The sequence below is a fragment of the Pleurodeles waltl genome, chromosome 4_1 (assembly GCF_031143425.1).
Source record: "Pleurodeles waltl isolate 20211129_DDA chromosome 4_1, aPleWal1.hap1.20221129, whole genome shotgun sequence".
Taxonomy (NCBI): domain Eukaryota; kingdom Metazoa; phylum Chordata; class Amphibia; order Caudata; family Salamandridae; genus Pleurodeles; species Pleurodeles waltl.
The window spans coordinates 803,246,229-803,264,483 of record NC_090442.1 but is presented as its reverse complement, the minus strand read 5'-3'; positions in this window follow the sequence as shown (position 1 = coordinate 803,264,483).

Sequence of the window (18,255 nt, the reverse complement as noted above, 5' to 3'; positions counted from 1 at the left end):
GTTTCATAAGTTATAGCAAAACATAGAGCCCCCATGATGCATGCACCATTCCCGTTCCACATCAACATCAACCCTAAAGCGGACACTGCTAATAACCTTTTAGAATACACAGGCCCTCATTCTGACCCTGGCGGTCGGCGGAGAGACGGCGGTCGGACCGCTAACAGACCGGCGGTATTAAAAATGGCATTCTGACCGCGGCGGTCCCCGCCGCGACCGACCGCTACTTCTCCACTCCGACCGCCACGGCGGTCATGACCGCGGGGCTGGAGTTTGCGCACTCCGGCCCGGCGGTCGTCCCAAGACCGCCAAGGGTATTATGACCCTGCCTACTGCCGCGGTTTCTTGCGGGCGGGAACCGCCGTGCGAACCATGGCGGTAAGCACTATCGGGGCCAGGGAATTCCTTCCCTGGCACTGATAGGGGTCTCCCCCACCCCCCACTACCCACCCGAGTCCTCCCCCCACACGCTCCACCCCCCTGCCACCCCCCAGAGGTGGTACGAACCCCCTCCCCACCCCCACCCCGACATGCACATACATGTACCCCGACATGCACACACCCCCAACATGCACATATACACACCCCCTACACACACATACACAACGGGGACACATACCCGCACACATACATGCCGACATGCGCACCTGCCGAACAGCACACATTACCCATAGACACAGCAGCACCCCCCGCCCGCATACACGCACTCACACACCCCCTCTACACACTCACACGCACACCCCCATGCACGCCCACATCACACAACACCCCCCCACCCCCTCCCCTCACGGACGATCAACTTACCTTGTGCGTTGGTCCTCCGGGAGGCGACGGGAGCCATAGGGACGTGACCGCCAACAGAAGACCGCCAACAGAAGACCGCCACACAGAAATGTGGGTCGTAATTCTGTGGGCGGTGTTCTGCTGGCGTGGCGGTGGAGGTTGACCATTCTCCACTTTCCCGCCGACCGCCAGTGTGGCTGCTGGCGGTTTTCCGGCGGAACGCTCCCAGCGGTCAGAATGCGCACAGCGGCACACCGCCGCGGTCGGCGGTCTTCACCGCGGCGGTAACTCAGCGGTCTTGCGAAAAGACCGCCAAGGTCAGAATGAGGGCCACAGTCTGATAACCTATTTTATAAACAGCAGAGTAATAAAATTGGGTGGGCCAAAACTACATAACTTGGGAATGTAATATTAAAAAGAAAATTAATCATCAGGTATACTCTACTATAAGCTTAGACCTTTTATTTATACTAGCCTCTTGTTTTTTACTTTTAAAATACTGTGCATCTCTACAAAATAAACAGTGGATTCAACACATTATAAAAGTATATCTTTGATAAGTCTGAGCAAAACATATTCATTACTCTCTAATGAGGCATAGTTGGAAAGGCGGGGGTAACGTCGAGGTTAAACTACAATAGAACATATACAGGCATCACATAGTTACAGACCTTAAGCAGAAGAGGGTAAGCATCACCAGTCTGTGCTCTGCCCTTCATGTTTTCAGCATTGAGGTCCTGATGGTACCTGCTCTCCGCTAACTTCAAATATGTAGTTCAGAAAAAAAGGGTGAATGTGGAGGCTTATATACCAGCCTCCTTGTGCTAATTATGCCTCGGCTTTATTTTGGGTGGGGCTTAGAAATAGACATATGTCTTAGGGCGCATTGCCTATCCAGTGTTTGTTTCAAACTTTTAATTGCATGGTCAGTTTATAATTTAACCTCTACGGAGCCCCCTTTGATTGTTTTCCTGGAAAGTCCTGGGGCATACATCTGTTTTAAATTTGCAATGCCTCTCAACCTTTGAGGCCTGTCCTGGGAGGCATACATCTGTTTTAGGTTTACATTTCTAAAATTGATTGGCTGGCTCTAACAAAAGCAACATTTGCCCGGCCCCTCCTATTGGATTAGTCAACAGTGTGGAGGTTTGGTCTTACATGCCCATGCTCTGCCCTGTGAGGAGGCACCCAAGCAGCCACTTGGTCCTGAATGTCTGACATGTCCAGACTTGTAGTCTTAGGCACAGAAACAGGGTGCACATCAGTAGGGCCCCCATTTTACATAGCCCATAGACATAGACACAGGGGCTATGACCCTGGCACATGACTAACATGTGACCCCATGATGTCATAACCCATGTGACACCCCCACACCTACGTCAGTTCCGGGGTGGGCTTTCTGGGGCACCGGAAGGCCCAGTAACTGATGTGATGTCATTTCCGAGGGGGCGGGACAGCTGTCACTTTCTAGTTTGATGAGGAAAGGAATCCCGGCTTACTATTCTCAGCCACATGCTAAGGATATATTTTGAGTAAAAACAAACAAGATGTTTTAAAGAATATTTGGCCGAAAGAAGAAGATGAATTTAGAAAGAAAATAGCTTATGCAAAATTGAAATTAGATAGAACACAAAAAGGGAAATTATGTGTTTACAAAAGATAAAATCAGGTTAGAAAAAAAGACATATTGGGATTAGTAATTGTGAACACACATTTTATGTTTTGGGATGAGCCATCTAAATGCTAACAAGGGAAGAACCAGTTATTCCTGGAGTTTATTCTGTGTGTGGACACAATGCTCATTTCCAGTTGCAAACTGATTGGGAGGGTGTTTCTATTTAGCTTTGCTATTTCCTAAAATGCATCATTTAAATAGCACACATGATTCAACGATGACACTACTGCATAGACACCCACACAGTACTGATGATGAGACACAATTAGTGGGAAATATTTTGAGAGCAATAATTCCACCTGTAGTAGTATTCTTAAAAGATAAAACAATTAGAGAGTTATCAACCATAGTAGATAAATTAGCTGATAATAGTACATAGGGTGCCTAACTAGTACACAGAATTAGTAGCTATTAGATCAAGGGTTTTTCAAGATCTATCAGCTTTAGATATTTTGTTAGCAGAGAAAGGTGGAGTCTGCAAGTTGCTGGAAGGTCAACATTGCTGCTCTTCTATTCCAGATGAGGCTTGAAATATTTCAGAATGTGCAAAGAACATTTCTGAACCCTGACCAAGAACCCCAAGTAACCTCTAGTTTATTACAGTGCTTAAGCAAAGGCGTTTCCACCATTGGCAAATAATTTGCAATAGTAGGGAGTGGCCCTTTCCGGAGCATATACTAATCATTGGTGTTTCCGTGATAATATTTTTGACTTTATGTATAGAGGGTTTATGTGCTATTTAATTAAAATGAAAAAGAAAAAGAAAGAAGAGGCAAATCAGAGATAAATTAGAAATGGAGGAGAGAAAGAATGGAGAGTATAAAATGTTGAAGGCAGATGAAACCCTCATAAAATAAGAAGAATAAAACAACCGAGAATGAAAGTGCACTTTAAAGATTCATTATTAGAGAAACTGTGATGGTTTATCAACTATCGGAGGGGGAAGCTGCTGCAGCACTTTTTATTTGCTATTACAAATGCTTATATTAGTAATATGCACAAGTTTACATTTAAATAAACCATATGCTAAATGCAAAAGCTCTAGTAGGTAATAAATATATATACTTGTTGAGTATTGAATGACTGATAGTGGTGTCCTGACCGGAAGGAGATGAAAAAGACTGGAAGGATGATTCATAGGAAGAACTTTTGGAAGACAAGAAAACAATGTTGTAACCTTTCAAGGACTAATGCCTAAAAGTCTGTCTGGTGAGAGCATGGGGATTACACTTGCCCCAGGAGCCTGCTGATATTCTATTGGTGAAAGAAGAAGGTGAAAGAAAACAATGTTGCAACATAGAATATGTGTGTTTATAATAATATGTGCTCCTAGAGTAGGCAGGGCTGATCCAGAATTCTGACTAGAGACTCATCTTTGATCTCATATACTTCTCTACATGAGAGGTTATTTAGCTTAATTCTATATGTCTGCTGAATTATGACAGTGAACAAACTTTTAGTCTAATTTGCAAAGGCTTTATGCTTGCACATTGAGTTCTTTCCCTCATCATAACTCTTTATTGGATTCCTACACTGACACCTTTTCCCTCATTAATTCCAATTTATTTAAAATAGGGAGTTTCCTTAATGGAACATACGTGTTGTTTTATTACTATGCTGAGTGTGATTTTAATGAATATTTTGGTCAAGTTCATAATCAAATATTGATTGATACATTAGATTAGCTTTAAAGGCTGAAATCTAAAGATAAATGCCTAATAAATAGAAAGAGAAAGAACAAAAAGATTTGAAAATAAAACCCTTTAACTCACACTAACTTTCCTTACTGACTGAATTTAAAGTCTTGTATTTTTTATGTAGATTATTTTTTTCATCAAAGGTCTATACGACCTGTGATGGGGGTCATTTAATGATTACACTCAAAGATTCAGATACAGGAAACACCACTCAGTCAAGTACATAAAGACTTTTTCTTGTTGGATCCAAATCAGAATACAAATTAGGCTTTATACACAACATCCAGCAGGTGTGAATGTCCACTTTTGTTTTGTGTTTCTACAGCTTTTATACTGTGCAATATACTATTTTTGCTTTTTGCTCTTAGCCCATCTATGACTCTAAGCATCTCCAAGAAATTAGGGGCGTTATCTGTATTTGTGACCATTTCAGTGGCATGTCACTCTGGGTGTAGCACCTACAAGACACAAAATCTGGCAGTCAGTTTGGGAATGTGTGATATCTAACTCACGACTGCTGATTCCTTGTTGTAATAATTACTCAGTTAGTCAAATTCAGTTGAAAGCCTGAATGGAATGTTGGTAATCTTGAAGTAAACTTATGATTAAAAGAATTGATGCAAAGAGCTGTGCTGACTAAGGGCTGTATTATGAGTGCAGCGGTCCATAGGACCTTTGTACCCGCTGTGGCCGTCTGACCACTGCATCCCATGTAGTCCAACTGGCAGGTTACGTTACTGGTGGGAAGACCGCCACAACACCACCACCAGGAGAAGAGATCCTGAAGAGTTGGCGATGGTAAAAGTTGTGGTCAGCAACAGCGGTGCCGCGTTTGGCACCACCATGCTGATCACGACATTCATTTTTGCCAGCCTTTTCATGATGTGGGCAGTGCAGGGGTCATCCTGTCAGCACACTCAGAATGGGCACTGTCTACCAATTCAGACAGTGCACATTCTGAGTGTGCTGTGTGTGGTGACATTGGCCTCGGCTCTATCTGAGAGCTGAGGCCAGTGCTGTTGCACTATTTCGGCTGGTCAGCGTGGCAGAAACATTATAATACTGCAGGTGGGGAGGCCTCCAGCTTTGTGACCACCTCCCCTTCATCATATTGGTGGTCTGGCGGCCTCATCACCAAGATCGTAATCGGGCCCTAAATATTCAATTAAATGACATGGGAAACTGATATCACAAAAGTCTGCCATGTATTGGAAATTGAAAGGATTTTTATTAACAATTAACATATTGATTAGTCAGTGCAAGTGTATTAGATTTCTACAAAGATATTCTTACATTTTTAATCTTTTCAAATGTCTGATAATGTTATGAATTCTGGTGTGTATAACCAACAGTCATTGAAGTGTATATGGTTTACATGCATTTGGCCTCAAAGTAAAATGATACAATGAATATGTAATGCCTTCAGAACTAAGGGCACGTTTTTTGTAAAACATTTGTATGCTATGATTCATACAGTGGCTAGAGACTGAGTATTGCTGTATCAGTGATGCAGTTGCACTATTGTTGTTTTTGTCCTAAAAGATTGCCAAAGAATGCATTCAACACTTGGTGCTAAACTGATTAAATAAAAATGAATATATTCATGCCCTATTTAACATATGTTTTTACAATTTCCTCTCCTACAGTGCGAATCATATATTCATTTACACTATGTATTAAATTGTGGTCTGCGCTGGAGGAGCCTGATTTTAAAATATGTGAAGCCTAGGGTATAAGTCCCAACAGCAATACAATACATTATTCAACATGCATTTGAATTAATTATTACAAAGATGAATTTAGGCTGAATAACATTAAATATAGCAAAATTTAATCTCAATAAAATACTTAATGGCGCAATGTGAGGCTGCTAGCAATTCTTGAATTATTAACAGTAGTTTGTTACGCACTGCGCGTTATTTATTATTCGAATAATCAAGACTGACAAAATTATCCATAATATTACAATGTATGTCTTCTTCTTAAATATATTTTATTTATCCCCATTCAAAATTTTGTGGGAGGCCATCAGTGCTGCACTATTTGTTCACTGTAAAATGATTCGAAAATGTCAAGTACATTGTTTTATTTTAGTGTGTATTAATATGTATTAGTTTTTACCAGATTCACCAACTTTACGCAGAATAAATGACTGTTTTGTCACTATTATTAGAACAATGAAAGTTAAACTGAGTACTTTGTGCTACATGTTAGTTCTTTTCTTTGCATTTGTGAGTTAATGCCTTAAAGCGAGATTTGTGTGTGCAATCCTTGCTTTTCTTTTTGAATTGCTGAAATGGATATTCTGCACTTAATGTGGAGCTGAGTCACAATTTTTTTTTCGTGGTGTAAGAAAAACCTCTTGCTCAGAAAACTAGTAATATATTCGTGGCTAAAATAAATAAAATAAAAGTACTCAATCCAAACACACGTATTGTAATGCTCGTTAAGTATGCAACATGTATATACTCGGACCACTGGATTTTGTCAGTCTGTGGGTGTGGTTTTTAACGTAATTATAGATTTACTGCACATGTAACATAATCCTCTATATGTTGCATTATTTTCATAATTTATATTTTTTGGTAGCTCACTCAAACGGTTACAGGAAATGTGCCACACAAAGTGCCGAGCAGCGACAAATCCTTTCCAAAGGTTACCTGGTCAACTTTCAACAGCTGATTGCTGTATTCAGATGTAAACTGGTACTGTTGAGGAGAAACATTTGCCCAGGCAGTATTAATTTGTTTTATAAAATCAATAAAATATTAACTTATAACGTACTTGTTTTTTGTTGCTGCATAATTTAGTGAACTATTTTTAATAAGTAGGTCCGCAATTGCCACATATCTCGGTCATCTGCACATATTAAAACTGTAAATTCATAATTCTGGAATATTCATGAATAAGTGAGCACACCCTGAAGGCTGGCACATTTCTCAATAACGACTTGCAGTGAAATTTGATAGTACACTCACATAGTAGTGATTGGAAATGCATCAGTGTTATGCAAGACCTATCCTGTGGGCACTAGAGTTAGACCCAATTGGACCACGTAGAAAATGTGCAGAAAGTATAGTGATGTACATCCAGTCAAACTAGTCTTCCCATGTAGTGCAACAAGTAACACATAAGACAAGAAATGGAAGGAAGCAAAAACGATAGTGCCATTTTCGTAACCTTGTTTGTGGCTGATGTATTTATAGACTACATTGCTGAATCATAACGTAAAGTTGCAAACGTCGCCGTTACTTATTTGTCATACAGTAACAAATTATTGATTGTGTACATTATACAATGTTCCACTGAAATGTACAGAAGTTAGAAAAAATAATGTGTAAACTTATAAATAAAAGTAATATATGCATTTATTTATTTTATTCGCTTTATCCCGGGTCAGTTTCTGTCTTTTCTTGGGGGTAGTGAGCAATATCTGAATTAAGGGAAGATGTGAGACAAGCATATATTTATTATAGGCGCTGGAGTTAATAGAGAGGCTGTTGCTGAGCAGCATATGGTAACTAGAAGGAAGCAACTCCATCTACACTCCTCATTAGGCAAGGACCAAGAAGCCGGTACTCTTATAAAAACAACCTTCATTTTTAAGCACAAATTCACAATAGTGATGTAAAAACCGTGCTTAATTTGTGCTTGTTGTTTCCAGTGCGGAGCACCTGCACTCATTTTTGAGGGGCATCACTTATTTTTCTGCATCAAGCAATTACTGCGAGCAAAAGACATATGAGAAAGATGGAGGAAGAAAAAAACGAAAAAGCGTCAGAAATGGGAAAAGCAGGAAGCTGCAAGAGTGAGCTGAAGGGGGAGGGAGTTGCTGTAAATGGATTAATGGGTCCCGAGATGGCTTCAGGATTACTCCGCCTCAGTATTCCATGCTTGCACATTTAATTGCAGCAGCGCCTGTTTAAGAGGAGAGCTCCAGCACTTTTTATTTACAAATTAAGCACTGTGTACAAAACATACATGTATACATGCCAGCGGGTTTATTTACAACTAAAAGTATGCACGTTTTGGGTATATATTAGTATAGCTAATTCTTCTCAAAAGAATGGGTCCTGGGCGTCACAAGCTTCACAACTGTGGCCCATATTTATACTTTTTGACGCAAATCAGCGCCAGGGCAGATTTACGTCAAAAAGTTTACCGCTGGCTAACGCCATTCCAACACACCAGCCGGGCGCCTTATTTATGAATGACGTTATCCGGCGCTGCAGCCTGGTTAGCATCAAAATAAATTACGGTAACCGGGCAGCGGAGGCGAAGAGAAGACTGGGGGTTGTGCGCCAAAGAATGGTGCAAGTCAGGTTACAGTCAAAAGTTTGGATCTAACCTAACTGTGCCATTTTTTGACACACAACCCCCCATGGAAATGACTCCTGTCTTAGAAAAGACAGGAGTCATGCCCCCTGCCCAATGACCATGCCCAGGGGACTTCTGTCCCCTGGGCATGGCCATTGGGCACAGTGGCATGTAGGGGGGCCCAAGTTAGGCCCCCATGCCACTTTCAAAAAAACAAAAATTATACTTACCTGCACTCACGATGGATTGGTCCCCCATCCATGGGTGTCCTCCAAGGGTGGGCTAGGGTGGCAGGGGGTGTCCCTGGGAGCAGGCAAGGGCACCTGTGGAGTGCTTCCATGGTCTCTCACCATCGAAATGAGCACACAGGTCCCTTAAGGCCTGCCCTGACCCAGGCGTTAAAAAGCGGCGCAAATCTGGCTGGGCGCCTTGTTTTAAGGCCCATCTCCTCCTGTGCGTCATTTTGTCGCCAGAGGATAAATAGGGCACACATGCCTTAGAGTTATTTTTTGCACAGGAACGCCTACCTTGCATGTCATTAGTGCAAGGTAGGTTTTCCCATCCAAAAAATGACTCAAACCCCATAACTTTGGCGCTGGACGGGTCTAGCGCCAAAGTATAAATATGGAGTTAAGTTTGCTCCAAATTTGAGTAAAAGAAAATGACACAAATCCGGCGCAAACAGAGTATAAATATAGGCCTATGTTCCAGGTTTTTCCATATCCTGAAAACAGTCACAAGTTTACAGCAAGAGTAGAATTGTATTTGGGGCAAAGGTGCATTAAAGCTGAAAAAAGTTGGTGGAGGTGGAGGAAAAGTGGGGTTTCCTTGGGACAAATAATTTTCCTGTGGAGAAAGGAAACGTGTTTTTCAGTGCAAATCCCCTGCCGTAATTACAGGGACCAAAATGTACAAATCTTACATTTCGAAAACAGCAACAATTGCAGCTTTCCAGGAATATTAGCGGATTTCTTTGAGTATTTTAAGAAAATCAACAGTTTTCGCCAAACGTAAAAGCAACCCTAAAGGAGCAAATGTCCAACTGTCTATATGGATTAGTCCCACGAAGTTTGCACATGCCGGCTGAAAGCAATCCTTCAATGTACAATGAGAAGTAGATTATTATTTATAAGGAGGGAACAGCAATGGTGTGTGCAATAAGTAGTTACCGAAGTGTGATATATCTGAAGGTGACAGCAGCTGCACGTGTGAACAAGCATTAGCAAAGCAAATAGTTCTGGCTTGAACTTTGATTCCTGACAATCCTCAAAACATTCAGCTGCTGTGAAAATCTAACAGAAAGAATATATATATATATATATATATATATATATATATATATATATATATATATATATATATATATATATATATATATATATATATATATATATATATATATATATTACCTCTATGGAATAAATAAAAAATATGTGTGAATTCAGTGTACGTTTGAGATATAAAGCAGTCCCTTTCCCTTGTGCATTGCAATGTAATTGCTCCATAGGAAGTGGAATAATGCTCCAAAAGCCAATAGCATGAGATGTGAGCTAAAATACCTCTGACGGGGGCCAAAGCCCACTCTGTATGAACTAAAGAACTGGTAATAGCAAGTCTCAAGATGAACTACACTTTTTATTAAAAACTTTAATTAACAATGATTTTTGCAGTAGTAACAAAATAAGCCATAGATAGTAACATAGACAGCAAGTGTTCCGTATCCAGGTAGTACATAAATACTGGAGGAGTTTCAGAGAAACAGGGAACACTGGGCGTTCTTACACAGAAAATATAAAAAAAGTAAAACAGGGCAAGAGACTGATGTTCAGGTAAAAGTGGATGCCGAGGCACAGTGGTCCACATCATTTAGATAATTTGGAAGAGGGATGTTATAAGACAGGAGCATTAGGGTCTGGAGAGGATGGCAGCGAAGCTGGAGCCATTGATAATAGGTAATCACGGAACTGTTGCCATATGTCTTTAGGCCTAGAGGTTATTGGTTGTAAGGAGGCTTACAACTCAGAAGTCGCATCACAGTATGACATGTCCTATACCCATGCTGTGATAGTGGAAAGCGCATGACTGCCCCAGTGTAGCGCTGTCGCTTGACCAAAAAAATCACAATGGCGACAAGCCATATCGAGCTAGAGGTTAGAGGCTTAACATAGCCCAGCAGTGCCATCAAGGGGTCTGCGTCAATGGGATAGTCAAGCATAAGGGACAGTGTGGCAAAGACCGCTCCCACTATGTTTGTATCTGTGTGCAGCTCCATGTGAGGTGACCGAAATCTGATTGTTCAGCCTTGCATCTGGGACAATGAAGTGGCCTGGCGAAGGTCAAGCTTTGCCAGCGTTTTGGGGGTGGGATGTGTAGTTACTTGTAGTGCAGGAGCTTATGTTTATGATTGTTAGAGACAAGTTTGGTCTGTGTGCAGAAGTCGTACTAAGACTTATCTGGGAGAGAGTGACCCAAATCCCATTCCCAGGCCGCCCGTGGTCGCTCAATGCCAGTAAGGCGTAACTGTATCGCAAGGCTGTAAAATCATGAGATGAGGTTTTGACTATCTGGTGCAATGAGTACTGTTGTGAGTGGGGTGAACTTTGGAGGTTCCACAGGAAAGGTAGATAAGATTTTGCGAAAGGTGTAGAGTAGCCAATGGAATATAAAGCCATCCATGAGGTTAGTGGGAGACCCAAACAAAGACAACAAAGAGGCTCTAGAGTGAAGCATGCTGTCCGAGAAGAAGTCTCCCACATTGTGCAAATTGTATGTTGTGAGTGTTTGTTGCACTAACCATTCTTGAGTGAGGGTGAGCTAGAGGTTGTTTGGGGTAGATGGGGAGAGTACAGGGTAAGCATACCTACATAGCATATTAACTTAGACCAGGCCGAGCAAGTGGTGGGCAATTTTTTAATTTCAGCAGGATCCTCAGGGAGTCCATGTCGAAGGAGAGAGTAAGATCAGGGGCCTGAGCGCACTCGGGTTCAAGACAGGGAAGCCTGGCATCTGGGTGGTACCAGTAGTAGGCAAAGTGTGATTGGGCCACCAAGTAGTAGAGCTGAGGGTCAGTAACCCCGAATCTTCTGCATTCGTATGGGAGTGTCAACGTACTCCACTTGATGTATGGGGGACGCATGACCCACACCAACCACGTGAGCAATCCTCAAAGTCAAAAACATTATTCGTCAGAGCAATGGGGATATTTAAAAATGAATAAATAAAGCAAGGTAGAGCCACAATTTTAATGGTGTCTAGTTGTCCAGCTCATGTAAGGGGTAATTTGATCCATTGATCTATTTGAAGTGATAGTTTTTCAACAGCAGGGCCATAGATACACAGTACAACCCCAGACCTCTCTCTGTGAAGATGTATGCCTAGATATTTAGTGCTATCTGTACACCATTGGAGTGGAAAGGCCAGAGGACAGGGGACCCTCGCATCAGTGAGAGGAAAAATCTCTGACTTATTCCAATTAAGGGACAGGACCGAAAATGTACAAAAACAGATCACCTCCTGTATAATGGGTGAAAGACTGAGGATAAACTACACTTTAAGCCAGATGTAATAAGTGGGGCAGAAGATAATTAAGAGAACGTCATTCCAAGGTCATAAAGCAGGCATAGAAGTAATTATGTGCTCCTCATTGTGAGTGATTACAGTTTCTAGTGTGGGAGAAATGTGCTCATGCACTCTTTTCGGAGACATCACATTCGTAGGTAGGATTGTACGTTCTGGAAAGCACTTAGGCGAGGCAGAAATGTATTGGATATGGCAAGACAGACATGGCCAGTGAATGATTTAAATTGAAAAAATCGATTCCCGAACACTAATGTCGTATTTCGGTGTTGAACTGCGGTTTCTATCTGACATTTGCTGTCATGGGCATCTACAAGAGCGTTTGTCTCTGCAAAAACGAAAACAGAAATTAGATATGCCATCCCTCCAGTCATTCATTCGGTTAAAATGTCACCATTTTTATTGCTTTGTACAGGAAAAATATATTGCACATGTATGAAAAAAAACATTTTGCAACAAGCCATAATGTCAAGTAAGAAATGTACTTACAAGCGATATGATACAAATGCATACATTCTTCTATTTGAGACACAGGTCTAGGTAATTAAGTATTGTTGAATGGAGTTGCTCCTGTAGTAGAAATAACTTTGAATCATCCTAGAAAAGCAGGCATGTCGTCCTCCTTCAAGTGACCTGTGCAAACTATTGGGAAAGGTTGTGACAATGCCCCCATTTTAAAAGTGTATTACACGCATTGATGCGTTTAATGACACAATGCAAATATTTATTACATTGGGTGAAATCATAGCAGGCACATGTTATCTACTCCGATTTTTCAAACATATTTCATGGTTATTTTAAAGAGAATGTTTATGACCTGCTCTTAAACAAATGCAATTCCACATGACAAATATTATAAGTATAAGTAATGAGATCTAAAATTAGGAATTGAAGATGGATGCAGTAAATCAGTAAAAATATTTGCAGATACCTATAAGCAGAACAATCAAATTACTTGAATGATTACAAAATGCAAAGCAATTTAAATGACCTTTGGCAATTACCGAAAGAGAAAGGTGTGAGGTGTTTCAGCGGGTGTTGTGGTATGTCAGGAGAAGCTGCTAGGCAGAATATGTTCATTTATTTGGATCAGAAAAACAGCAATCCAACAAAAATCCTAATTTTGCTGGCGTTTACACTTCTCTAACAACTCCCTTATTCTTCCTTTGGTAAATAGTAGTTTAAACCCTGCTAGACTAAAATCATAACATTATGTAGAATGTGTAATTTAATAAAAACATTTGTGTATGGAATTTGTTTACATTTTAATTTATTTACGGTTGTATAGAGTAGGTGGAACACCAATCACCCTGTGAAGTGCAGTAGTTTGTTTGTCTTACAACAGGAACCTTTTGATGTCAGAATGTGCTCGTAATGAAAAGAAGAGGTTACTAATTACTTGTAATAACTCATTACAATTGACCAATAACCTCATGGCGCCACCTTCTCTAAAAACGTTGGCTACTTGGTTTGAGGGCTCATCCTCCCCAATCGATGACCACACCCTTGAGTTAAAGGAGGCCTGTTATCCAACAGTAATGAAAGTGGATCTAGCACCATCCATCTACCAATGCCTCGCCCACCTAATTTGAGCCTAGTATTGTGGCTGGTAACTGCATGAACCCAAATACAAAAAACACAGGTCTGAATGACTTACCCATGCTGTGTAAGGACACGTGAGGCTGCCAGCATCCATTTGTTATACAGAATGAACGCTCCCGTCTTTATATCATAAGGACATTGTAAGGCATCTCGAGACCTGTAAACTCCTAAATTCATTTGGCCTATATGCCACGAATGAACCCCCTGGTGACTGCAATATACTTATAGTGTATAGTTGCACATAATTTATCCATATGTAATTCTATCCGCAGCTCTGAAGACGTAATAGAAAGTCTTGATAAATTTGTTGCCGGTAAGTTTTTTAGTTGATTGAAGATGGTAAAAATATTATGGAAATAAAGCCTGATAAGCACTATATTTATTTGTAGGTCATCAAAAGAAACATTTAAAAAAATCAGGTAGAATGTGAATAAATCTACCCATTTGCTCAATATTTCTCCACCCTTTCTGGGCATCCATATCCTTCATTCTCCATCTCTACATTTTCTGTTTGTTGTTTCTATTAAACTCAAAACAAAGCAAATAAAATCCTGATACCCATCAAAAAACACCAATAGGGCCCCTGCATTTTGCAAATTCAGATTGCATTTAATGAGGAATACCAATCTAGTAAACTCACAATATTTAAGGCTGGTTCACACAAGTTTATGGAAATGTGAGGTTCTTTCTGGATTGATTATTTATGCCTTTCTAAATATCAAAGTTACAATTTGTTGATATTTCCTATGCATTTCCATGGGTTAGAGGTATACATTACACCTGCAGCGTAAGTCAAACAAAGAGATCATTTTAGTAATGCTTCTACTACAGTTCATAACTAGTAACTTGTAATTATCCCACTTCATAGCCAAAAACATTCTTAAATTAAATTTGCCAATCTGCATTTCGTCAATGGGAGAAGAGTTTTTGGGAGAAATAACTAAAACATGTCAACAATTGTTTTCTTAATGTTCCCAAGTACAACATAATAGTGCGCAAAATATTGAAATCAAAGGCTTCACATAAATCTGTAATTTTTATGCATTTTAACTAGCTTCACAAAATAGGAAAATTGAATAATTAAAAGAATCTGTAAAATGGAGCTATGTGCAAAAGCTGATTAGTAGTGTTGGTTCTTGAAATTAATTTGTGAAATATATAAATAGGATGCCCTTACATGTTGAAGTAATCATGAGGCTCAGTTCTTAATTCTCTAGAGTCCTCTGAGGGTTGAGATATCGACCCTTCGACACAGTTCATTTTCACACTTGATTTTGATGATGTTGTTGCCTGAACATTTTGAGAAAATCCAAAAGGGGTAAAATGTGACAATGTCGTCATAGTATAGAAAACCAACTTGCTAGTTTGCTCACTGTGAAGGCTCAGTTACAGTACCAAAGTTTCCTTCTTCTTTTAATACATTTGGGGGATCCTAGTTTATCGAGCCAGAACTTTAATATGTCATGATGGTTTTATTCTCCTCAAATAAGAATTTTCATTTTTCGATGCAGTTAGTTTTAGAAATGTTCATGTCATCCATGGATTAGTGGCTTTCGGGCAGTGTTAGAAATGTGGTTGTTGATTAACTGGGGTCTGAGCCCTGGTCAAGTAGCAACCACAAATCTAATCAGGTTAATGTCCAGATAAACTCTAAATAAACCTGTGCTCACTGTCTTGTAACTTGGCAGAGAACATTCAGGCTTAGTTTAGAGGCAGTCTGTAAAGTATTTGTGCAACACTTCACATAGTAAAACAGTGAAAACTCCAGAAAAAAAGATGGATGGTTTTATAACCCCAGGTTAGAAACATCCATCTGAATTTAATATATGAAACAAGACAAAAATAACCAAAATCCAATAAGTAGAACTGAAGATATTGTATTTCAGTTTGAAGTAAAAATAGTGCCAAGGGGAACAAAGCATTATTAGGGCTATATCTAGGAGCGCTGGATCAGGACAAAGGCAAACATTTAGGCCAACCGTGATGGAGCACAGGCCAGCTCCAGGGTTCCAATTAGGCCTGCCTAACCAAAGTACCTTAAGTCCTAAGTCGTAGAGCATTGCCTGGATCCGCCTCAAAGATGCATCCTGCAGATGAAGCGATGCGTTGTTTCCAAGATGCGGCTAGGCTGCGGTGCCAGGATCTATTTCGTCGACATCAAGGATCCTGTTGATGGAGCTTGCAATGTCAAGGTCAGGGTCAAGGATGCGTTGCACAATAGAGGCGCTGTGTAGGTTCCGATGAGCGATTAATCTGTGATGTAGAGTTTTGAGCAATACCACTGACCTGCTCAGTGCACTGCTCTGCCTTACGTGGCTCCACCTGATAAGTAGAGCCCCTCACCCCTCGCTGCTCTGAACTCCTGACTCCTGTCAGGAGTTGGAGGCCCTCCTCCACCCGCAGGCTTCTGCCTGTGCCTCATCCCTGGTGTCTAGTGGGAGAGCTCTGCTTTCCCACTAGGTTGCCCTCTGTTTCTCTCCTCCTTTTGTCTGCTTGCCCTCCGTTATGCTGCACTTCTGTGTCTGTCCCTGCTGTGCTCCTTTTGCCCTCTGCCTCTCTCCTCCTATTTTCTACTTTGCCCTCCGTTCCACTCTCACCTCTGTCTGTCTTTCTGCCCCTTTATGTGCTCATTTTGTTCGCACTCACTCTTCCCCATTTTTTTCTCACTCTGCACTCTCTCTCTCACACATCGCTCTACCCCCTTCCACCCCCACCACTGCTACCCCCTCGGCCTGCCACCTTTTTTGCACCATTTTTCACCCCGCTCCAGCCTCCCAGCTGTCCTCTTCTTTCCCCCACCTCCCTACTTAATGGCGGCCGCTGCGTGGTGGGTTGAGCAATATTACTGACCTGGTCGTTGCACTGCTCTTTCTCCCTTGGCTCCACCTGGAAAGAGGAGCCCCTCGCTCCTCTATACTCTTGACCCCCTGCTTCTGCCTGCACCTCCCACTAGGCTGCCTTCTGCCTCTCTCCTCCTCCTTTTGTCTGCTTGCCTTCCATTCTGCTGCACTTCTTTGTCTGTCCCTGCTGTGCTCCTTCTGCCCTCTGCCTCTCTCCTCCTATTTGCTGCTTTGCCCTCTGTTCGGCTCTCATCTCTATCTGTCTGTCCCTTTTTGTGCTCCTTTTCCTCTCGCTCACTCTTCCCTGTTTTTCTCTCTCTCCGCGCTCTCTCTCTCTCTCACTTCACTCTCCCCCCGCTGCTGCCCCCTTTTTCTCACTGTTTTTTGCCCCCGCTCCTGCCTCCCAGCTGTCCTCTCCTCCCCCCATCTTCCTACTTAATGGTGGCCTCTATGCGGCCACACCACTGGCGCACCAAAGGCAAGCCCATCTGCGCCATCTGTACCTGGACCGCGCCCAGCACCAGAACCCTTTTGTCTTGTCCCACCCACCGCCGCTATGCACGCCTTTACTATGACACCGCCACCCTCCGCGCCCTTAACACGGCCGCTCTCCTGTCTGCCTTCAAGCTTCCCCGCTGACCACCCTCGACCCTTCTCCTGCCGGAACTGCACCTTCACCAGCCTCCACGCCAATGACCCACCCACCAAGACAGGACGCAACCATCTTAGATGTATCCTCCTCAACACCCGCTCAGTCCACAAGCACGCAGTAGAGTTTTGGAATCTACTTGACTCAGCCTCCCCAGACGTCACCTTCCTGACTGAGACCTGGATGAACCCCTCCTCAAAGCCTGACATCACCATAGCCATCCAGATCCACACCGACCCAAACACTGCCCTCCGAAGGACCCTCGTCTACAGGCCGCCTGCCTCCCGACAACAGTTCAGTGACTCCATCACCGACGTCATCAGCACACACGTTCTCCCATCCACTGACTACACACTCCTCGGGGACTTAAACTTCCACCTTGAGAACACCAACAACAACACCTCCCTGCTCAACAACCTTTCCAACCTCGGCCTCAAACAACTTGTCGTGACACCAACCCACTCTGCAGGACACACACTCAACCCTATTTTTTCCGCCAGGAATCACGTCTCCTTCAGCCACACCACCACACTCGACTGGACAGATCACTGCTGCATCCACTTATCGTTCAAGAAACCCACAACACACCACCACCCACAACGGAACCCCCACCACAATTGGAACAAGGTCACCGAAAACCAACTCATCGCGACCCTTTCCTGGAACCCACCTATCGACACCACTGATGCAGCTGCCCGCAACTTCAGGCAATGGATCGACACCTGTGGCAACTTTCTCACCCCTAGCAAGAATCCCTCCAACAGACGCACCAACAGAAGGGCCTTCTGGTTTATCCCAGACCTCCTCCAATCTAAGCAAACCTGCCGCAGACTTGAAAGAAAGTGGTGCCATGAGCAAACTCTGGACAACCACACAGTCTTCAGGAATGCCATCTGCACACACCACCAACTCATCCAAACCGCCAAGAGATCCACTGTCAAAGACCGAGTCAACAACAACAAACACAGCCACAAGGAGTTCTTCAACATCGTAAGGGAACTCTCCAACCACAGCTCCAACCCCAACGACATTCCGCCATCTCAAGATCTCTGCGACTCCCTAGCCTCCTACTTCCACTGCACGATTGCAAACATCCACGACAGCTTCAGCACCCAG